Source organism: Sinohyriopsis cumingii, chromosome 17, assembly GCF_028554795.1.
Source record: "Sinohyriopsis cumingii isolate HCF-2022 chromosome 17, ASM2855479v2, whole genome shotgun sequence".
NCBI classification, from domain to species: Eukaryota; Metazoa; Mollusca; class Bivalvia; order Unionida; family Unionidae; genus Sinohyriopsis; species Sinohyriopsis cumingii.
The window spans coordinates 107,980,839-108,006,913 of record NC_142977.1 but is presented as its reverse complement, the minus strand read 5'-3'; positions in this window follow the sequence as shown (position 1 = coordinate 108,006,913).

The following is a 26,075-nucleotide window of genomic DNA, read 5'->3' as shown; positions in this document are numbered from 1 at the left end:
TTTTGCCAATATACTATTTTAATAATTTGCTATAGGCTGAGTACATACTATTGAAGTCTGGCCTTTTGTGAATGAAATAACTCGTGACTCTTAGTTGCACCATGGCACTCCCCGTGATCCTTGACATAACTATATTTGAACACCCATTACATCTAGGTTCATGTCCAATCATCAATGAATGTATCACAGAACCATGCAAATTCGGTCATCCGGGTCAAAAAGTTCAGTGTACTGCATAAACCCATGGCACACGTACTATTATGTTGCTGTTGTTGTTGTTGTTGTTTTGTAGTTTAACGCCATTTTCAGCGCATAATAGGCTGTAATATACAGTACATCTGGTGGAGGAAGTACCCGAAAAAATCCTGGGAAGAACCAACGACCTACTGAAAGTTACTGGGACGTTTTCGCACATACCCACGCCTGGCCGAGCCTAAGATTCGAACCCACACTGACAGAAGTTACTATTACGCAAATGGTCTTTAAAATTAATTATTTTCTCGGGGAAGTGAACAATGTTTGCGAAAAATAGCTATATTGTATAATATTATAAAAGTAGGCCTACAAGTTGAGAAATATCACATCGGTTGAATATTTCTTTTATTAAATGTGAAACATTAAATTTAAAGCCTTTTGTCAATACCAACATTTCTAGTGTTCTCTACCCCACCCCCACCCCCACCCCAATTCTGCTGCATATAGATCTTTTCAGAACACACCGATTCGGTGGCCTAAATGGCTAGAGCGTCCGCCTCGGATGCGGGAGGTCGCGGGTTCGAACTTAAACCAATTCATACCAAAGACTTATAAAAATGGTACTTGCAGATGCCTCGCTTGGCGCTCAGCAATAAGAGGTTAGTGTTAGGACTGGTCGGCCTGGTGTCAGGATAATGTGACTGAGTGGGACATGATGTATGTGGCATGATGGCCCGGTGCTAGATATCACTATAAACTGTCACAATGTAGACATCGAAGCGATATGACTGAAAAATGTTTAAGGCTACGTTAAAAATACAAAACACACACACACACACACTTTCTGGAACACGTACAGTTTAGACACCAGTATTTGGTAACTACCATATCTAGCGCGAAATTCAAAATGGCCACACGACAGATGGTTGTGCTATTCCATGTGGATTTACAAGTCATCAAACATATGATTTGCTCAGGAAATATAATCTACATGTCACCAAAAGAACCCTTCAGCCGACTGTAGCTGCACAGCCACGAGAAATACCGGTAAGTGTATAAAATATACATCGATATGTGCAGCCAAATTTGAATGCAGAAAATTGCAGCTTTTAATGAATATGTGATATCTGCCCCTCACCCGAAAATCAGTATCATCACCGGTGAAGGGCTGATTTATCGACCTAAGTCTTCCCAAGCCAGTTGCCTCAGTTTGTGCTATTCTGGTGCAGACATATTATATACATATCTCCAAAAGAACCCAAAAGCCGACGGTAGCTCATACCTATAAGTGTACAAAATGTACACTGATGCGTGTCGACAAAATTAGATTTAGAATATGCCCCATAACCGATAGTTAGTATCAATGTAGACGTGGGGCCAATTTATCAGCCTACCTAAATCACTACCAGATATTATGTAAGCTTTGTCCAGCCGAATTTCGAGTCATGAATCAGTTTCTGTTTATCATACCAAAGTTCACGGTTAAAAAAAAAGAGTTAAAGGTGAGATATTTTTCTGACCATTTGATGAACCCGCAAGAGCAGAGAGCTATGTTAATAGATACATATGTCAACGTACTTCAAAAAACTAGGACGGACAGTGTAGCTGAACTGTTGGCGTGTCTTAAAACTCCGAACAACGGTAAAAGAAAGTGCAGGGGGAAAATAGGTCGTTTTGAACCAACAGTGTTTTAAGATATACCGACAGTTTATAACATAACAAACCCTCGGCCCAGACTTCAAGAAAGACTGCTGATAACTATTTTAATTCAAACAGACTATTTCATAAACTGTGCTTTTTGGTTTCACCATCAGCGTTATGGTTTTGGTTTCACCATCAGCGTTATGGTACAAGAATTTCCAAGAAAAAGTGAAGTTTGCTTCTTTTTTTAAGATGAATTTTAGTTTCTTATCTTAATGTAATACAACAGTACATCAGATAAATGCATTGATCACAAGGGTTGTTCAACATTTGTTGTTGGTTTTACGCCATTTTTAAGCACATGGCGGCCACTATATCTGACAGAGTAAGTAGACGGAAAAATTAGAAGAATGGCCGAGCCACAGCATACTACTGGCAAGCTTTTTCACATTCCCACGTTGGCCGATCCTAAGACTCGAACCCAAGCTGACAGAGGTGATATGTCGGCGTGATCTATAAGGGCGAACGCCTTAGACCAGTCGGCCATTCGGGGCCCCTGTTCCACATCTGTAAATAAAGATGCAAAAATGGCTGACTTTCATAGACGATGAATGTATGGAACATTCCGGTTAAGAAAACTGTAATTCTTGCCATTATCGGGACAAGGAAGCCACACACATACCCATCCCCCACCCCATCCCTACTGGAAAACATTAATTAAAGGCCTCTACATTCTAAAATAAAGTCGTCTGTATTGGTTTAGGTGTTTGGTTTGTCTTTTGTTGTACCTCGCGTATCATGTGAGGAAAATATCAACAAGTAAATATAGGAATAAAAAGTTAAAACCAAGCCTTGATATGGTTAATCTCCTACGACTATAGAAAACCCTTACTGACATAGCCTCGGGATAGAAGAGAGGGATAGATATGTATATGTATACATATGTATATGTATATATCGACCACACATCGTTTGAACTAGTCCAAACCACACTCACATTGGAACAAAGGTCAGTCCATTTTTTCTGCCTATACTGCGCTCCTCCTAGTAGAAAAAACAAGCGGGCTGACTCTCTCTTTTTGGAGCAGTTTCCGAATCTCCTGGACTATGAAAATTCGATAGGTGGCAACTTGATTATTCTTGGAGATTTCAACTTTCATTTTGACTGTCCCAGAAACCCAAATACATCAAAACTCATAGATCCCATTAATGTTTTCAACCTCAAACAGTCAGTTAACCAACACACGCATAAACATGGTCACATTTTATACTGGATTCTTCATAGACCTGATGATAACATTCTACGGTCCTCCCTGGTATCCCCTGACCTTGCATCAGATCACCTCTGCATTATATGCCATCTTGACGTATCAGTCCCTAACCCTCCACCTTTATCTGCTACTAAGAGAAACCTTCGTATGATAAATAGAACCAAACTAATGCACGACATCCAAGCTAGCCTAACAACTTGCTTACCTCCTACAGCAGAACAACTCAATAACTGCCTGCGTTCATAGCTTGACAAACATGCCCCAGCTACCAAGTGCAGAATATCAATTCAAAAGTGTTCTCCATGGTATAGCAGTGTTATGGACCACCTTCGCACTGCTAAAAGAGACCGCCGTAAAGCTGAGAGGCTTTGGCTTTCCACCAGACTCACTATTCATAAGCAAATATATGAAGCCGCTAAGAAGAATGTCACAAATATAGTCCATGCAGCGAAATCAGCCCATTACAATACTAAGATCATGGAAAGTTCCAGCTGCAAAGAGCTCTTCGAGATTACTAACAAGCTAATGTCAAGGAACAAATGTACACCACTTCCAACTACCTTCTCTCCAGTCGACCTTCCGGACATGTTTGCAAATTTCTTCCGTGACAAAGTATAAACCATTAGAGATAAGCTTGACACCACAATTTCAATTGACTAGTCGTCACCATACAGTTGGGATACAGAATTTGAGCGGCAACCATTAGCAACATTTGAACCTGTCTCTATGGATTTCGTACATAAAATCCTGATGAAGATTGCACCAAAGTCATGTGAACTTGATCTAATTCCAACATCACTGCTGCTTGAGTGCTTAGATCCAGTATTGCCTTCACTAACTGATGTTATTAATACCTCTATCTAATCCGGGGAATTCCGATCATTTTTCAAAACTGCCATTGTAAAGCCTCTGCTGAAGAAATCAACACTAGATCATAACGATTTAAAGAACTACCGCCCAGTTTCTAATCTCCCATTCATATCAAAAATCTTAGAAAAGGTTGTTCTATCCCAGCTTCTATCTCATCTGAATTCAAACAGTCTTTTTAGCAGTGTACAATCTGCATATCGCCCTTGCCACAGTACTGAAACTACTCTTCTAAAAGTAGTTAATGATATTCTCTCTGCATTGGATAGCGGAAATATTACAGTCCTCACCCTCCTTGATTTTTCTGCAGTATTTGACACAATAGACCATGATATATTACTTCACCGTCTCCAGTATGTATTTGGCATTCATGATTCAGCCTTTCTGTGGTTCAAGTCCTACTTGGTCAATAGGACACAAATTGTGTCTGCAAATGGAATACACTCCAGCCCAGTTGATCTATGTTGTGGTGTTCTTGGACCTGTTCTCTTCATTCTATACACTTAGCCGCTCTTAAGTGTCATAGATCATCATCCAGTGTCTCACCAGTTGTACGTTGATGACACCCAAATATACAAATCTAGCCACCCAACTGAAGTTGATGCTACCATCCAAGGTGTAGAGAGGTGCATTTCTGATGTGAAATCATGGATGACATGTAACAAGCTGCAGATGAATGACGATAAAACTGAGGCCATTCTGATCACAACACAAAGACTTTCTCATTCACACCCTTTACCTCAAACAATAAATATCAGCAACACCAACATTAAATTCACACACTCAGTACGAAACCTAGGTGTTACTCTGGACAGTACTCTCACATTGCACCAACATGTCATGAACATATGCAAGGCTGCATATCTTGAGCTGAGACGCATCAGCTCCATTCGCAAATATCTTTCAGTTGATGCCACTAAAACACTTGTGTGTTCATTAGTACTTTCAAGACTGGACTATTGTAACTCAATTCTGTCTGGTTCATCTCAATATATGCTCCAGAAACTTCAAAAAGTTAAAAACACAGCTGTTCGGATCATACTTAGAGTACCACGATCAGAGTACACCTCCCCGCTGCTCTGTACCCTACACTGGCTATCCATTCGATCCAGAATCAAACACAAAATTTGTTCTCTGTGCTACGTTTCAATGTCGGACTCTAGTCCAACATACCTATCCGACCTCACCCATGTGTACACACCAGCACGATACTTACGCTCCTCTTCTGACAATCGTATACTCGTTATTCACACTAGGAAAACAAAGTCATATGGACAGCATTCTTTTGCATACCAGGGCCCAGCAACGTGGAATGAATTAGACACAAAGACACAGTGATCACTTTCAAGAGTGCTCTCAAAACTCACTTATTCGACTGCAAGAACAAACTTAAAGACCTAATAATGTTTCTTACCTTAAATATTCTCAGCATGTTTTCTTAATGTTTTCTAATTTCATGGTGTTTTGTTTGTAATCATATCATTATATATTTTTTTTATCTTATAGGTGTTGTTTAATGGTGTAAAGCGCTTAGAGCTTCTAAAGATTAGGCGCTTTACAAAGTCCTCATTATTATTATTATTATTATTATATATACCGCTCCGGTTGCCTAGTGGTTGGAGTGTCCGCTTCGGATGCGGGAGGTCGTGGGTCCGATCCCAGGCTGAGTCATACCAAAAAAATGGTACTAACAGCTCGCTGGCTTGGCGCTCAACATTAAGAAGTTAATGTTAGGGGTGGTCGGCCTGGTGTCAGGATAATGTGACTGGGTGGGACGTCATGCTACATGTCTGCGGCACTGATGCCCCAGTGCTCGACATCACTATAAACTGCCACACTGCAGACATCGTAGCAATAAAACTGAAAAATTGTTAAAGCTACGATAAAAATCACACACACACACACACATATATATATGATTCGAAAATGTAAAATGGATTTTTAAAAAAGAAAAAGGAAATCAATTGGTTTTGGAAAAGTCAGAAAGAAAATTGGTTATGGGTTTTGTGGTAAAACGAAGTGTTATGAAAACAATCTCGCTTTGTGCAAATTAGTAATGGGAAGAGGTTACAAAAACAAAGTGCAGGCAGCCTTGGTGTGTTTTGAGCAATCAATAACATCTGTTTACAGAAAAGTTGTTTCTTCCGTCAGACGTATTTATAAGTCAGTGCAGTTAATTCGAGACTGAATTATTTTGACTTTTTTTTAAAACATGAACAGTATTAATCCCATAACCTGTAATATGAGAAAACATCGACTTTATGCAGCTGGTATTCAATGTATTTGCTTATATCTAAGTGAAATTAAGTGGGTTGTGACATGTGCATTGATATTAGAAGTAGAGTGATTTTACGACAGCTGTACGCTATTCATTCGCAGCCAAGTCGTTAAGTTGTTGAATAATGCATAAGGCTCATATATCATGATGGCGAGGAATGCAGACGTTTAGCCCACCTTGCCCAGCCACAACAATTGTAACTCCAGGCAAAGCTCTTCAAGTCTCCATTTTTGTTTTTTATTATCACATACCATCTCAAACAGACTAAGGCGCCATGTATGTGTGTGTGTGTGATTTGGATTTTTAACGTAGTTTAAAAAAAAAAAAATCAGTCATATCGCTACGATGTCGGCTGTGTAGCAGTTACTAGTGATGTCTAGCACTGGGGCATCATGCCGCAGACATGTAGCATAATGGCTCCATAATCGAGGGACTGACCATTTAATTAACGATGGATGGAGAGTGAGAGATAAAGCCAAGGAAGCTGTGGTTTTTTCTCAAACTGTTGTTCTTTTCTTCTTTTATGACAAACAAATATAAAACAAATATAAAACAAACTAATAGAGAGAAAATTTAATTTTTTTTTGGCAAACAAGAACAAGAGAATATTTTTAGGTTTCCACCCCACCCCATCCCTCAAAGATGTGGTCGGTCCCTTAGTACTTTACGAAATTGTAAAGCACAGTGAAATCTATTTCATCGGGCAATATTTACATTTTATTAACTTTTTATTATCATTATATCTGCGACAGGAAATTACATCGGTCCTGTATGAGGCTACATAGGTTGATAAACAGTGAATTTAAAAAACAAATATACAATGAATGCATGGACTCGGTTCAACCATATCAACGCTACATAAGTTTGCTGTTTCTGATGTCACCAGTGATGTACGATTGTAAGAAACTGTTTGTTGACACATGAATTCTGAAACCAGCAGTTATGGTTTCGAGCCCTACACGGTGGAGATAGGAGGGGAGGGGGGACTTTTCACCGACGTTATTTTAGACATTGCGTTCCAATATCAGAAGCAGCTTGCCGTCACAAATTTAAACAATTAGGACATTTAAAAAAGAAAAACCAGAGACACATAGTTCATATTTACTGTTTAGTAAACTCATTGGATACATTAAAAGTCCCAATGGTAAAACAAGTACTAATGACAAACGATAATATATGTAACATATAGACATAAATAAGTCTTTTTAAAAATTAAAATAGTCATGAAAGTTATAAATGCATCTGCGACATCGCGGGTGCTATAGTATCGCGGTATTCGAAGTTTTCGGTATACTTGGGCATAGCGCTACCTATCGCGTGCATATATCCACAATATTAGTCTGGATCCCTGCTTCGTATGCTCCCTGCTTTGCACTCCGCTATATTTCGGTCTTAAATCTTTGCAAATGAAGGCTGTCATCTATCGCCTTACGTCAATTCCGGGAGGCGGGGGGCCGAGTGGCCAAGTGGTCTAAAGCGCTCACCGTTACGGATCACTGCGATCTCACCTCTGTCTGCGTGGGTTCGAGTCTCGGGCTTGTCCAGTGTGGGTACGTGAGAAAGCTTGCCAGTAGCTTCTCGTGGGTCGGTGGTGGTTCTTTCCGGGGTTTTCCCTGGTTCTTCCTCCACCGTTTACGCTGGACGCATGCCATGTGTAGCCTATTATGTGCTGAAAGATAGCGTTAATCCCTATAACTACAACACCGTCACATCCGACGTGAAAGGCATCAAGGAATCGATTGCATATGATTTTTGTTACATGATTCAGTCGGAATGTACAATATTGGACCAAATATCGTCACATTCACCCCCTCGTGGAATAGGGTTGCTATTTCAATCCTAATATTTGGCCAAGTCTGAGGCGTCAAGTAAAACGAGATATCAATATGGATGTAAAATTGATCACGGAATTTATTGCAGCTAGAATATTTTAGGTGACTTGTTGTGAAGTGTGCAATATTTGAAACAATCGTTACCCTAACCCCCTCGTAAAAGATAAGTTTCTGTTCTTATAGAACACGGGTGGCAGAATGGTCGGGGGGCCCCGAGTGGCCGAGTGGTCTAAAGCGCTCTCCGTTACGACCACTGCCATCTCACCTCTGTCTGCGTGGGTTCGAGTCTAGGATTCGGCCTATGTGGGTATGTGAGAAAGCATGCCAGTAGCTTCTCGTGGGTCGGTGGTTCTTCCCAGGGTTTTTCCGGGTTCTTCCTCCACCATTAATACTGGCCGCCATGCATAGCCTATCGTGTGATGAAAAATGGCGTTAAACCCCACAACAACAACAACAACAAGAATGGTCGGATTACCAAATAGGCAGAGTAGGCACCGGCCTAGGGGCCCCGCGACAACGGATCAAAATAATATTGATAAAACGTATTAGGAGATAATTTGCGGTTGGGGGGCAAAATTTCGACTGCCTAAGGGCCTAAGGGCCTCCACATAGTTTAATCTGGTACTGATTACCAAATAGGTAGAGTAGGCACCGGCATAAGGGCCTCGCGACAACGGATCAAAATAATAGTGATAAAAAGTATTAGGGGATAATTTACGGTGGGGGGGGGACAAGATTTCGATTGCCGAAGGGCTTCCACATGGTTCAATCCGGCACTGATTACCAAATAAGCAGAGTATGCAGCGGTCTAGTGGCCCCGCGACAACGGATCAAAATAATATTGATAAAACGTATTAGGAGATAATTTGCGGGGGGGGGGAGAGATTTCAACTGTCTAAGGGCCTAAGGGCCTCCACATGGTTTAATCCGGCACTGATTACCAAATAGGCAGAGTATGCACCGGCCTAAGGGCGCCACGACGGCGGATCAAAATAATATTGATAAAACGTATTAGGAGATAATTTCCGGCGGGGGGGGGGGGGGGGGGCGGGAAATCGCAAGGTTTCGACTACCTAAGGGCTTCCGCATGGTTTAATCCGGCACTGATTACCAAATAGGCAGAGTATGCACCGGCCTAGTGGCCCCGCGACAACGGATTAAATAATATTGATATAACGTATGCGAGAGGGAGGGGGGCGGGGCCAAGATTTAGACTGCCTTAGGGCCTAATGATCTCCACAGGGTTTAATTCGTCACAGTACATGGTGTCTGTTTATCGGTCGTTTCTCGCAATGATCTGATTTAAACTGGAAATTACATGTCTTTTAATAAAGAGCTAAGAAGAACATATATGCATATACAAATAAACTGAAGGTAAGTGTCTTCCTTTACTTATTCGTGTATTCGTATTTTAAGATCCGCTGTACCATAGAACTCCGGACTATGTAACTACAAGTTGTTAGAAGTTATAAGTAAATGTTGTTGTTGTTGTTGTTGTTGTTCAAGCGTTTAACGCCATTTTTCAGCAAAAGATAGGCTATACAAGGCGGCCAGTATAACTGGTGTCTTAAGAACCCTGGAAAACCCAGGGAAGAACCACCGACCCACGAGAAGCTACTGGCAGGCTTTCCCACGTACCCACGTATACGTAAATGTAAAGCATTTCCATGAAAAAATGACCAATTTGTTAGAAAAACGAATGCAATGATGACTGCAACGTATTTAATTATGTTGCTGCTTGCTTATAGATCGTAGATATGTGGTTATTCAAAATGAATAGAATACATGGGCGCCCGCACATAAGGCAAGGGGGGGAAGGGGGTGAAAGTGGCCCCCACCCATCACCTCTAAACATGTTTTGGCCTACACTTCTAAAACCTTAATAGCCAACCACCATATGTTTGCCCCCCCCCCCCCCAGAGAAACATTTCAGCGAGCGCCCATAGAATAGTAGGGGCCCCGAAAGGCCGAGTGGTCTAAAGCGCTCACAGTTATGGATCATTGCCATCTCACCTCTGTCTGCGTTGGTTCGAGTCTCCGATTCGGCCAATGTGGGTATGTGAGAAAGCTTGCCAGTAGCTCCTTGTGGGTCGGTGGTTCTTTCCGGGGTTTTCCCTCCACCATTAATGCTGACCGAATGTTTACGTGTTACAGTGCGTTTCATTACGTAATCGTCTGCAGGTAGAGGTTTCAAGAAAGATCTAATTTCGTCAGAGTCAGTCATCAAATACGTGCCACAGTGCACGCATGACTGTTCTGCCTAAAAAGAATAGACATAAATAAGATTCATGTACGAATTGTATTACAAATCAAGGCCTTCTTAGTTTAAGCAATTTATCCATTTATAGAACACCGCGTTCTAATTTCGGGGAAGGCCTTGGACTTTTCTTCTAAACAAGATCTATCTATCTATCTATCTATCTATCTATCTCTCTCTCTCTCTCTCTCTCTCTCACACACACACACACATACACACACACAACTCCTATATATCAAACTTAAATGTTCAGTCTCTTATTGCAGTTTTGGCTCTTACACGGGTGTAATTGTATTAAGAATAACAACAGAGAAAGGTAGTGATGAACATTCACAGTATAATGCGTTCACGCTGTCTGTGTGCGTTGCTTTTGTTTATGTTTTGCAGCGCGTCATTGATATTCGATTGGTAGAGCTTATCTTCAAAATTATTCATATCGTCTATCTGTAACACATAGTAGACGAAACCATTCAGGTCACTCTTTACACCACCAAAGGAAAAGAAAATATTTTGGATGGTGTGTCCTGTACCACTATCAAGATAAGATCTGGAAAGATAGGGACACGGCCATCTCGAGGTTATTTCCTAGTAACTTTGAGTCATTAAAAGTAGTATTATCAAACAGTGTACAATTTTACATCTAAATTGTTTGTAACTTCCCTATGTAGCCATTATGATAGTACAATTATGGCACACAAGACATACAATCCAGGTAATCCATTTCAAACTGTCAATCGTCCCTTGCTGTGCTATCCATACAGGTAAACCAGGAAGGCTACACTACCACTTATAAAAATAGATTTTAAAAAATCTCTTAAGGATTACCACAGGCTCATTTTATTTAATTATTTAGGTGCATAATCGTAAATTATGTATCCTCTAGAAAAATCATGAACACACAACGTGACACCCTGTTCATTATTTTAGATATATTTATTGCTTTACAAGTACAAAAGAAATCAATACAATAGCCGTAGGTTTCAAAACTAGTCATGCGTGCAAAAGTGGGTCAAGTAAACAGTCGACAACGTGTTTACGAATTGAATGACGCTATATAAAGAAAGATCCGCCAAGAAACAGATAAACGCGTTGTACACATTTATGTTTATGTTTACCTGTCTTAAAGTGCACGACAACTACTTGTGACTGATATCTCAATTTTGAAGATAAGGTCCATTGTATATACTGTATGCGCAATATATATGCGCATAAACAATACGATAATGGAGGATGTCATCTTGAAATAAATATTATGAATCACCGAACACGCAATAGATATCCATTTCTGCATTATCTTGTTAAGAAAATCACATTCCAATTACCATCAAGACGGATTATTACAATACCATAATGTCATTATACGGATACTATTAAATGTTAAAATGAATAAAACGTTTAGGAACCTATACCCTTCAAAAATAAATGTACGCATGCAGTACCACCAGTGGTGTACTGAGGATAAATGGCGCCCGGGGAGACGACGATGGCGCAAAGGGGTTTTGACGCCCCAGGACCCATAGAGCCCGAGAAAAGCGCCCCGTCCGCCCACCCCACTCCCTTTCCTTTAGTACGCTTCTGAGTACCACAAGGTAATATATTCAATATGATGTTACAATTCTGCAATATGTATGTATAGATTATCAACATATGAGTGTGTGTGTGTGTGTGTGTGTGTGTGTGTGTGTGTGTGTGTGTGTGATTTGGGTTTTTTAACGTAGCTTTAACAATTTTTCAGTCATATCGCTACCATGTCTGCAGTGTGACAGTTTATATGATGTCTAGCACTGGGGCATCATGCCGCAGACATGTAGCATGATGTTCCACCCAGTCACATTATCCTGACACCAGGCCGACCAGTCCTAACACAAACCTCTTAATGCTGAGCGCCAAGCGAGGCAGCTGTTAGTACCATTTTTTAAAGTCTTTGGTATGACTCGACCGGGGTTCGAACCCACGACCACCCGCATCTGAGGCGGACGCTCTAACCACTAGAGGTAATCAACATATGAAAAGAAAATTACAATGAAGCGGTAAGATCGATACGAATTTCATGACACAATTATAGTTAAAAGATGAATGAGAACTGAAATGTTATCTATGAAAGAAGCCGTATTTGGAACGATGCGCAAAATAACCGTGGACTTTAAATTACACATGAACTTATTATATTGCTCTTTTTAGTATTCTTTGCACACTGGAGTTTCGTAAATTCATCCCAGAATTGCATATATTTTTTTCAAACGTAAATTCAAAGCTACCACACATTAGGATGCTTGTAAATGTGTAGGTTATATATAGTTGGACCATAGTTGTTCCAGTGTGCTGTTGTCGAAAATGATAAGGGCCATGGTCATCTTCGCTAGCCAAGGTTCCGATATGACAACCCTATCTACACTTTAGCGGATCGAACGAATATTTTAATGCTTTGTCCTAGAGACATCTATTGGATTTCATGAGTTGCCTTCCTTAGTATGTAATGCCAGCTAACCATTAGGTGTAATAGCAGTGCATTGTACATCGATCGAAAAAGATGCAGGATTTAGACTTAAAATGGATACATTGTAATTCACAGACACGAAGCACGGAAATATCTGCTCGATACGCCAAGGTGTAGATAGGTTTATCATATCGGAACCTTGGCTAGATTGGCATGTTCCTGACAGAACACGAAAGTGTTAAGGGCCAGCGTGGGTTCCCTACAGAAAGGAGTCAGGCATATTACGGTTTGATCACGGTTCATTTTAATCACTGCATTTTGTAGTACTAGCATAGTATGGGAATGCCTGCTTCACATTACAGCATAGTATGGGAATGCCTGCTTCACGTTACAACAATTTTTCTCATTGCATTTTTAGTAATTGCATAGTATGGGAGTGCTTGATTTAAATTACAACAATAACTAACTTCTATGACAGACGCTTACAAGAGTGTACATGAAATGTTGCTGATTTAATGTAATGAGACTTATCAGTTGAATACAAATTCCATGTTCTAATCATTTAATTGTATTGCTATCTTTTACTATAAATATATACTTTCTATTGACCTCTTTATCTCTCGGCATGTTAATCTGTTTGTAACGTCCCACTCACCTCTCTTTAAGAAGTTTATATACATTTCATTATTATAGTATCTCAAATGGGTAATGATTTAATATTGAATTTATGAAACGAGTTAAATTATTACCCATCTGAGGTTCTGTTTATCACATAGTTTTTTTGTTTTTTATGGAAATAGATAAAAAGAAGAAATAATTTCGTTCATTATGACCAAGACAATGTATCTTCGATTTTTTTAGAGTAAAACAAAATAGTCCCAAACTCTTGTCGTTCTTTTTGGCAGAAAGCATTGTTTTTCAACACAGGATGTGTATGGAAGTTCCATGTGATGTCATTTAAAATCATTTAGGTTAGACGATTAATGTAACAATGTTGACACCTAAGGTTTGTAACTTTTAGTACTGGAATTTGTTGGATATTCATGTGCAAGCATTATTAATGGATTAAGAAATTCCATATTTACTGTAATGTATTTGCGACCGGATATTTGTATTAGTTGATTTGGAACAGGAGACAGTCGGAATTGCATCACATAAGAAACGTTAGATCGTTTGAGATATTACCGCGTACAAATACTGTGGTTTGATGGTCATAAAGTTCTGTCATTTAGGAGACTGGTTTGTATCCACATTCTACTATGAACAGAGATGCGTTTATTTGCTTACAGAAGTTCACATTTAAACCACTCTTGTGTCTAGGCAGGATTCCATGTTACAGGATTACCGCACCCCTCTCCTCAGGCACGCTATCAGTTGGCCAGTACCCATAGTTTTACTTCTTTTTGTTGTTGTTCTTGTTCTTGTTTGGGGTTTGACATCAATTTTCAGCGTATGATAGGCAATACATGGCGTAACGAGCCCTTCTGGGGTAATTTTGCCATATTCAGAAAGAAGTGAAATTGGTTTCCCAATTCGCTTTGAACAGTCGATTCGAGAAATGGCGGTCAAAATGTTGATAGTATTAGCAAAAATACAAAAAGTTCCAAAAGGCGGAGTTAAGAAAATATTCCAATGATCGCAGCCAATCAGTAAAGAGAATACTGCACAAGGATTAATTTCATAGGCTTATTTGGACCAGTCATAATCACGTAAAGTGATACGTTAACGTGTTGTAATATCAAAAATATTAAACTGCACACACTTTATGTAAAGTGTACGGACTTTGTGATAACTTATGCTGTTAAATATTAATGAAGTTGATGAAGTAATAAATAGGATTCTGACCACTACAAAAAGAATGATCGGCCATTTACAAAACAACTTATCGTGTATGTTTGGAAAAAAACAAATCAATCAATATCAAACTGCGTGGCGTAACCAATGTAAGTTGACCAGTCATATGATGTAGGTTAAACGTATATTTACAAACTTCACAAGTTGCGGTTGGTTTTTATATCCGATCACTTCTTCTTAGGCATTATTGGATTGCGAGTTACAATCAGTCCTTACATGCCTCCGAAGAGCTTTACATCGTGCGGAACTACGTAACTCTGAAAATGAAGACTTTAAAAACGGAACTGATGCAATAAATTTGGACAATTTTTTGCTTGCCAAAAGCACATATTAACACACTTATTTTAAAGGATTGTGTTTAGGACTAGTTTGAAAATTACTTCCAAGAGATGTATTAGAGTATATTCAATAACTCATGAAAATTAACAAAGTAATGGGGTCATGCGTTTGGAACTAATGTGTTGTTCTTAACACACAGACATGACCTCATAGATGGTCGGCGTAGGGATAATATCCAAAAGAGTCGCTTATATGGCGACTAATGCACAAAGTGCGTATTTTCATATTTTTACAGCTACTGGGCACTGCACGGCCCTTCACAAAAATATGGTTTGGTTCAACCAAAGCCATAAAATCTTAGATGCATGTAAAAAGTTTCAATTAAAGGTTACTATCATCGAGTAAGAATTTGTTCCAGATGACTTCAAAGTTATGTATTGATTATGCGAGTTGTTTTCGTGACGTAATATTAAGAAAAACTTATTACGTGTTGTCTCCCTTGTCTGATTTGATGCGGTGAGTGACTCGGTCTTTATCCATATACTCATCACGATTATGACCAAGAATAAATTGAACTATACGTAATTAATGGTCACAAACTTGTTGAACTTTAACGTTCATTAACAATTTCACGATATTATTTATGCGTGTAAAACGCTGTCAGTAGCACAAAGAAAGTTCGTAACCTTCATGACTGCATGTACAATCAAGCTCGAATTCGCATCTCCGCCGAATGAGGGGTCATTTTAATACCGGGATGTAATAATTCCCCCCCCCCCACACCATCCTATGTCCATTCCTTAAGGGGAAAGGAGTTGTTGAAAATTTGGTATTATTGTTTTGTTGGTTGCGGTATATCTATCTAGTCAAGCCTCGTTAATTGAAATAATATCGAACTTATTCAGCTCTACGTCAATGCATTGGTCTGTTGTATGACAGAGACGTGGAATACAAATGCAAAAGTTAAGGTCCTTCGTAGACACAAAGGTTTGTGGATCCAGAATGGTTTCAGTATCGTTCGAATGCACAAGCAACAGGTGAACGAAAGGAGCTGATCCAAATAGTTCTTTTAATCTGTAACTTCTGTGAGGAAATATATACAGGAATACTCATGCCTGACGAAAGTGGTACATTAATGAAGCACTAATAATATGACAAGACTTTATCACGTTTTCACTTGTTGGTTTAGTAGACCTAGTGTGGTACACGTAAAACCGAATCATAGCTCTTGATCCTCTAGATCGATCTTTCTAAGTACTATATGTAATACCTGGGTGTTTCGTTTGTTGACATACATAAATCAGCCAGATAGATGGAAATGTATATAGCTAGAGGGAGATAGATAGATAGATAGATATTTAAAACTGGAGCATTACGTGTATAGTCGTAAATCGGGTATTTGGAATGCCTACTTACGTACCACTCAGGATCAGGCCTACCATATGGCAATTATTAATGTGCATGTGCCCGTTTGAGTCATTAAAAAATGTATCGTGGCCACGTGACTTCAAAATGAGCGCAGCAGGAACTACACTTAACAACTAATTGTACTTACAGGAGTACCTATTGCTTGGATTATATTATTGTAATTTCAGAAAGGTATACATATTTCATTCAGTGCCACTATAACAGATAATTAGTGTGTGTGTGTGTGTGTGTGTGTGTGTGATTTGGATTTGTAACGTAGCTTTAACAATTTTTCACTCATATCGCTACGATATCTGCAGTGTGGCAGTTTATAGTGATGTCTAGCACTGGGGCATCATGCCGCAGACACGTAGCATGATGTCCCACTCAGTTACATTATCCTGACACCAGGTCGAAGGCAGCTGTTTGTACCATTTTTATAAGTCTTTGGTATAACTCGGCCGGGTATCGAACCCACGACCTCCGCATCCGAGGCGGACGCTATAACCACTAGGTCACAGGAGCGGTCGATAATTATTGTAATTACCTAAAGGTATAACTATCTCATTAGGTTCCACTATAACATGCAATTATTGTAATTACAAATAGGTATAAATATTTCATTCAGTGCCGCTATAACAGATAATTGTTGTAATTACCTAAAGATATCAATATTTAATTCAGTGCCACTAGAACAAGCAATTGTTGCAATTACATAAAGGTATAAAGAGTTATTAAATACCAATAAAAACAAGCAATTTATTATCTTAGTTTTATTCTTTTTAAGCCTACCCTAAAAAACGACACCAAATTTACAAACGATTCTAAAGTAACCCAAATAAATGTACATGAGAGCACACGTGACTTCACTGTATGACGGTTATGTATTCAGACTATAGTAGACACTGACGTCACGGGTGAATAATCTCATCTTTACACCTACCGTTTATACTCGCTTCAAATTCAAGCCAAATTGTCAACAACAGAGACCTGACATAGACCCTAATCTTCCGTCGTATAATGTGCCAAATGATCATGATCAAGGTTATTTGTCCTACTGTTTGCTCCTAACAAACGGCACAGACTCCGATATGTATGTGCATTATTTGACGGTAGATCTGGGTCTATGCAACTTGCAGATGGACTCGACTTATAAGCTAGAAGAAATGTGAACCTCTTGGACTCCGTCTGGGGGTGGTGTTTAGAAAACAAAAATTAAAATTGCGCTGGTGGCAACTAAATAGTTTTGCGTATCTGCAATTATAAGAATTTTAATTTATGCTGGGTACATCAATTTGAAGGCTAAACTTTGTATGAATAATAAAAAAAAAGTGAATGAAATAAAATCTGCCTTCTGGGTGAGCCATGGCACACTCCGTGACCGGTGGCATAGCTATATTTGAACACCCAGTAATGTCTAGGTACACATCCAACAATCAATAAATGCCTCTCAGTGTCAGATTAATTCGGTCATAGGGTTCAAGAAGTACAGTGTACTACAAAAATCCATATCCCACTAATATGCAGTAGGTCTTTAGAGGAAATTTTTTCTCCCTGCCGTGACAAAATTTTACAAAGAGAAATTTTATCATAACTTTATATACATCCAGGTTGAGAGATATCTCTACGGTCGACAATATAGTTCCTCTTGTAATGTCCCCCTCCCCCAAATAGTGAGCGCGAAACTTCCGGGACAATTTGTAGAGTAAATTTTCGACACAGTAACTCTTTGTGTACTCTCCTACTAACACTGAACGATACTTCTGGATCCGCCCCTGCCCGAAAATACTGTATGAGGAGATGTTGCTGGTTTAGCTTTCCGTTGATTCTATTCAATCACGATTGTTTAATACCAACTGCCAGTCTCTTGCAAATATTTTTGTATAGTGATTGTTGATGATTAATCTATATAGAAATTTATATCTTCTTGCAGCAAAGGTTAAATTCAATACGCCCCCTCCCCACCCACCTAAAATCAAGCTGGAAATGGTATAACAGAAGACGAACGGTGTAAAGAAATTGTCGTTTCAAGTTGTCAGATGCACGTTTCTTTGTGTGTACATTTGTAGCGTCAGTGACAAGCATGGGTGTGTTGTTGACCAGAAATATGTTTCAACCCAAAACTACTACCAGGTATTTTCGTTAACTAGTCGAATTTCAAGTAATGAATCAGTTTCTTGGCATGATAGCTAAAGTCAAGATCAAAAAAGAATTGAAGGCGTGATAAAAATCTGGTCATGTGGCTACACTCAAGAAGAGAGCTGTACTAACGAATATTTATGTCAACGTACTGTAATATGTAGGACTACAAAGTGTAACCGAACGGTTGACGTACTTTGCAGTTCGAAACAAAAGTAAAAGACTGTGAAAGTGAAAATAACTGGTCGTTTGGAACTAATAGTGTTGTAGATACAGGTATAACATGACAACAAATCCTCGACCCAGACTTCAAGAAAGCCTGCTGGTACACACAGATATATATATATATATATATATATATATATATATATATATATATATATATATATATATATATATATATATATGCGCAATTGGTTTCTCCATCAGCGTTATGGAAGACTAGCAAAGAAAGAATAGAGTTGGCTTCTTTTTTCCAAGTTGAATTTTAATTTCTTATCTTAATGTATTGCAACAGAAAAATCATTTGACAGCGTAAAACGTAAATGCATGATACAAAATGGTTGCTCCACATTAATTGATGTCGTTGTTCTAACCCTATTGTTCAGCATATGACAGGCTCTATATGCGGCTAGTCATGTCAATGGGACGGACAAGAACCCCCACCACCACCACCATCCCTACTACAGCATTCATCAAAAGCCGCCATATCATAAAAGAAAGAAGTCTGTATTGTTGTTGGTGTTTGGTCTTTTGTTTTGTTTTTCATCCTTGTATATCACGTGAAGAAAAATACCAACAAGCCTATACAAATTACATTCAAGACTTAGTACGGTTCATCTCCAATGTATATAAACACATTAGTGACATAGCCTGATAAATACAACCAATTAGATTCTTGGTTTTTGTAACACGTGACACTGATTTCATGAAACAAAGCAATAACAAGTTTATACAGGTTATGATACGAAGGCAGTGAAACGGATTAAAATGCAAATCAGGTTGTAAAATTGGAAAAGACAAAAAGAAAATAAAATGGGGGTTTACTTAAAGTTCTGTGGTATAATGGAATCATCTGAAAACGAACTCGCTTCGAGTAAAACAAGAAAAAAAGACTGAGAAGATGCGGCAACAAGTTAAAGTGCATAGAGCCTTGGTGTCTTTTGTTCAGTCAACAACGTTTTACAGAAATTTTTTATCCTTCCATAAGACTAATCCATAAGCCAGTGCAATTAATTGTAGACTCAATCTTTATTTAAGATACCCGTGTTCATCCCATATGCTGCAATATGAGAAACAGGGATTGACGCGAATGGTATCCAATCTATTAGCTTTTTGTCAGAGTAAAAAATAAGTGGGTTGTGACATTTGCATTAATATTTGAAGTACAGTAGTATGGTAATTCCATCCGCTGCACCCTATGGACTTGCAGGCAAGTCGTAAGTTATTGAATAATACATGAGACTCATGTATGCTGGCGAGCAATGCAGACGTTTCTACCACCTTGCTCGACCACAACACTTTTAGAACCACTCAAATCTATTCTAATCTTCATTTTGGTTTTCATTATAATATACCGTCTAAAACCTTCCAAGTTGCAATCATTTAGGGACAGACCATTTAAATTACAGGGGAGTAGTGGAAGGCGCGAATTTTATTTCCAAGCACTACCTTTTTTTTTTTTTTTCTTCTTTTTTTTGTTTTCTTCTTCTTCTTCTTCTTCTTCTTCTTTTTATGATATGTTTTAAACTAATATGATGGATAGAATATGATATTGTTTACTATAAATATGATTAAGAAAATATAGTTGCAACTACCACCTACACCCCCACCCCCAAAATGATCAGTCCTTTAATATGCGCTCGGATCGCAGGTCTACGGATATGTTAAGCTTACTGTCAAATCTATTTCAATGGGCAGTTTTGATACACATTGAATTTCTGACAAAAAATTATATCGGTCCTGTATGAGACTGCATATGTTGATAAATAGTCAGCTTAAAAAATAAAAAAGAAAAATAAAAAAAAACAAGCATACAATGCACGGAGTCCTTGTAAATGGTGCATTGGGTTTGCCGTTTTGATATCACTTGTGATATCCGACTTCATGAATTTGTTGGTTGGAAAAGATGAACTCTGAAGCCGTCAGTTTTGTTTTCAAGCCCAACACGGCTGGGATAGGAGGGGAGGGGGACTTTTCACAGACTTTATTTTAGACATTGAGTTCCAAGATCAGAAGCAGTAGAACAACAACAGCAATACTTGGTTATCATTTTGCTGAGTGGCCACATATATAATAATAGATTAGGTGTCGCTTAACAACGCAGATCAAAATAACCGATCCTGCTTTAATTGTTTTGCTGTAATTATAGTTATAATTATAGCAAGGACGGATAATTTCATTTTTTCGGGAGTCAAAAGATTTTTTGGGCAAAGAATTTAGTATACTAATTTGAAATTTAGTATATTAGTTTAAAAAATTAATTATCTTGCGGTAAAAGCAAAATTCTGCATGAAAGCAAATACCAACGTTTCCCGTCTCTGCTGCAGAATTAAATGGTCAGTAACATAGTACTACTTGTAAAAAAATCTCTTGTTAAGAAATAAACTTGTTCTTCATTTTAATGTATTTGAACATACCGAACTAGAAATAACCACAAGCGATAAAATTGCGGTTTATAGCTATCATTTACATGATCATGGGACATAGAATAGTACCAGATACGAAAAAGTCTAGACAAACTATTTTGCCGACATAAAAATTAATGTTTACATTACATCGAGTTCAAGGTCAGTCTTGTTTATAATTAAGCTCGGTTTTTCCGTTGGTGTGCCTCACATTTTATTCCGTTATAAAATGGAATATATATAGGTCATGTGAAAATGTGTATAAATAGGGATTTGATGAAAAAATAATTCCTATTTTACATCAGTCTGTGGGGGTCCAATTTAATTAGTTTAGACTCGTGTTGTTAAAATTAGCTATTATTTAAGAAGAATTATTTATTAGACTATTCATTACAATTAATAGAATGCTCATTAACTTTGGGAGTATTACATTACGTTGTAATTTTGTGAAATCACTCAAAGACATTCTGGACGGCATCGTTGTGTTACATCAGGACATTCAAGATTATTATAATTTATTCCCAACACGGCATTTTTTTGGACTTGTGATAGGACCTTTTGGAATACAATTCACAGTTTTTAAGTGTCGTTTGATTTTCACTTTCTTGTTTCTTCCTGGACTAAAATTTTACCTTTCACCCTGAAGTCTTACTTTGATACATTTTATCTAAAATTATCAACTGTTTGTTTTTAAACTGTGACCTAGAACCAAATTTGAAAGCGTTTCATCAAATTTACAAAGTTTTAATGTTTTTAAATCGTAATACTATTTTATCGTTAGTTCCACCGTTGTTTTTATTAAACTTTTACTGGTACAAAACTCACGAGATACATTTAAAAAAACAAAAACCGTAACCGAACTATAATATATGCATCTTACAAAAATAAATATTTTGTTGTAAAAAATAGAATAATAATAAAGGTATGTACCTATATGGTATTTGACGTGGTACACATGTATAAAGCAACAGCATAAGGCATATAGATAAGGAAATGAAATTTTTTTAGGAAATTATATGCAATGACGTCTGCAATTTTTTTTTTTTGGCGGGGGGTGGGGTTTGTCCCCGTAATAGGGAGACCATTAGGTCGGGGAACCATCCCAAGGTCACCTTACAATATCAAATTATCTAGGAACATTAAATCTAGTGTAGGAATAAAATCATATACACACATGTAACACACGTGCACACATTCGGGTAGCACACAGTCTCCTTTTAGATAGACAAATGCAAATATACAGCGTCTAGGTGACATAGTCTTTGTGATATTTAGTTCTTTGTTCCTGTTTACCATTAAATCAGGCTCAATGGACTATTTTGTGGCTAGCTGTTAGCTTATAATACATAACAAATATACAGCAGCTGGGTGACACAGACTTTGTGATACTTTAGCTTATAATACAAACACAATAACACATTGTACACTATAACATGATGCTATAAAACATGCATTCGAATTATAACACACCATTCTTAGTTACTGGTGGAATAAAGGCTCCCACTGTTCCCAAATCAACATAAATGCTTCTTTCTTTTCAGATTTGATTGCAATATATATATTTCCAGACTATAGTGGTCTGTAAGAAAAACTTTCAAATCATCTAATCTAGATATATCTTCTTTCATTATACGTATAAAGATGTAATGTTTGGCGGTGAGAAAGCAAGAATAAAAAGGTTCTTCATATATTCCAAATCTGTCTGTATCTCCCAGTGTAACAGATTTTGCACTTGGCACAATATCTATGTTCAATTTATTCCGAATCCAGTGGGATACATCATTCCACAGCCTGATTATCATATTACATTCACAAAACAAATGAAGTATTGTTTCTGCGACATTTTTACCAAAAGTTCAAAAGTGCATTCATTGATACAATTCTATGAGTGTTACGAAACTGAAACTATTGTAATTTTGAGTTTCTTGTTATTGTAACAATTTTAGCATATATATGTCAGGCCAGATATTCATATTCAGATTGAAAATTTCATTCTATTTATTTTCACTAGTTCATTTAACATCCTTTTGTAAAAGTGATTTGTAATAGTCTTTACATCCGTTATTGTTACAAAATACAATTTCTAAATGGAAAGGGAGAAATGGTCTGACCATTGTCGCTATATCTAACTGTAATTTTTCACGTAAGACCATTACACGTTTAATTATACCTTGAAGTACAGGAAAATTCGTATTGAGACGATATTTATCTCTACAGCTTTCAAAGTCAATACTAGTTTCCTGATCTGTAATCATATCACCAATATAGATTACATTATGAACAAACCATTTCCTGTAGAAGATAGGTACCTTGTTCACCCTTATAAACATGTTCATTTATAGACTTATTTTCATAACATCTTCTCCAGTCCGGTGTATATTTTTCTGTTAACAGTTTCCAAGTCAGAAACAAATCACGCTAAAAAGTATTTCTTTTTAATGTTGTTGTTTTAGATAAGGTCATCACATCTTCATCTCCTAATAAGAACAGGTATTTAATCTCGCACATTTCATATTCAAATAAATTAGCAAATTTTCTTTGAGTTCAAAGAACTATTCCAATCCATATAATTTTCAAAGCAAATATAAATTTATCAGTATTTGTCATCGTCAAGCCACCTTAGAAAAAAGTTTGAAACGAGACCTCTCTTTTAACTTTGTCCACTTTTGATTCCTCTGTCAAGGTGAAAATTTAATTCATTTAATTCTCTGATAAAATCTTGTGGAGGATTTTTAATGAGATAAACAAATGATTAAGCTTTGGAATAATTAAGGTTTTCAAAACTGTTATTTTACTAATTGGTGTTAAGGATCGCTTTCTATGTGTTTTAAACAAGTTTAATCATTTCTGTTTTGTTTTCAAAATTCATTTTTACCATTTTATCCAAATCCACTGAAAACTGTATCCCCAGTGATGAAAATTCAGTTACCCACTGTTCAGTTACCCACTGTAGCTTTAACCTGTGTTTTGCACTGTACTGCTTGCTTCTTATCCAGACTGCTTATCCAAACTGCTTCCATTTTGGCAATGTTAAGTTTCAGTTCGGAATTCCTTGCAAAGAATTGAATACTTCAATAGAGGATTCCAAGGATTCAAAAGAGCCATCAAGAATAAAGTTAATGACATCTGCAAACTGTGTACAGTAAAAATTCTGCTTCATTTAGCTTGCTACCTTTTATATTTTGATTACTCTTTAATAGTATAGACAATATTTCTGCACATAAGGAGAAGAAGTATGGGATATTAGATCACCCTGTCGACAACCTCTGGAAATTTTGAAGGTGCAGGATAAATAAGAACTTGGAACAAAAACACAAGCAGGCATTTTGCTTAGCTTAATGAATGAGACAATGAGAAAAATATTTTAAAAAAATGAGTAAAAAATAAGCCTGAAACCCGAATACTGAATGATACATACTTAATAATGCGCATTTTGTTTTAATAAGTTGTTACTATTGTTTGAATATACCTCACCGTTTGTTCGTACCCCTCTATCGATTTAAAAGACGAAAAGCACAAATGAGAAAAAAGATGCACGGAACTTAGCCACTTTATTTGTTGATTTATAATTTCAAATCTGATTATGCTTAGGTGGGATCCTAAAACCGGTATCGTCTGTGCACTTCATTCCAAACGGAAGTTTTCATTGTACAAGACGCCACATTCAGGTTAGAAATTATAAATCAATGAATGAATTGGCTAAGTTCTGTGCACCTTTTATCACATTAAAGGTTTCCGTTATTGAAATCAGTTCGGGGGTGGGCGTACAAACAAACAGGTTGGTGTAATTACTGATGTATTTGTTTGATTCAGAACAACAGCTTTTACATTTTTATTTTAATACCTTGATATATAATGATATAAGGATTATGAAAAGTTGTTTGGATAATGTATAAAAAAAGATATATCCAAACCTCGGCACAATCATCACAAGATATGGAATAATTCACAAAGATCACAGTTCTTTGATCATTTTGATAAGTGGAGAACAGACAAACGCCTAATGATACATTTTAATCATGCATTTGATCTATGATTTGGAATTAATCACTGCATCAGTGTCATCAAAAGGTCAAATCTGAGCCTTCTTCCTGATTTTGTCTTGGTATAAACCCGACAATTAATGTACCAGGCAGATTGTATCTTTGAATGCTTAGAGAGCCTGTTAATGAGACACATGTTTGGTTGGGTTATATCTTCGGTCATTCATATGGAATGTTCCATGTGGGTTGGGGAACTGTATGGATAAGGAGTGTCTCTTTTATCCATGTCTTTACCTGTAGCTTCCTTGACTAACAGAGCCATTTTGGACTTTAATTTTCAATTTGTGTCTCTGGCATGTAAAATATTTTCATATTTTCTCTCAAGTATTGTTCATTTTGTTTCGATTTCTGCATTGCCTCATTTGACCAATGTGCTGTGGTTTATGGTTCTTCTCTCCAATTCACGATCTCTGTTTTCTCATTTTCTATTTTTTCATTCAGTTGTTCATTTTCAAACACAAAAGATTCATGCAAGACATTTAATTGTGGTGCTGCCATTTCATAGATATTAGATATGTGGTTATTTAAACTTAGTAGATTAGTAAACATGTTTATGCCTGTAAATGCGTTTCATTATGTAATCAAATTATAGCGGTTTGCGCATTACACTGCGCTCCATTGTGTGATCGAAAGCATGTAAAGGTTTCGAGGAAAATCTAGTTTCATTACCATTAGTCATCGTTCACATACGACAGTGTGCGCACGATTGTTTATAAGCACTATATATTTAATAAGATTATAATCACAAACTGTTGTAAATATAACACGGCCTTCACGGTATACTGCAATTTATACAACATTTTAATTATAAATCTTCCATTTATTGTATTATGGTTTTATTTATCATTTACTTGGGGAAAGGAAATCTAGGACTCTCTCTCTCTCTCTCTCTCTCTCTCTCTCTCTCATCCCGGCTCAAAAGATTAATTGTCAGTTCCTTATTAAAGT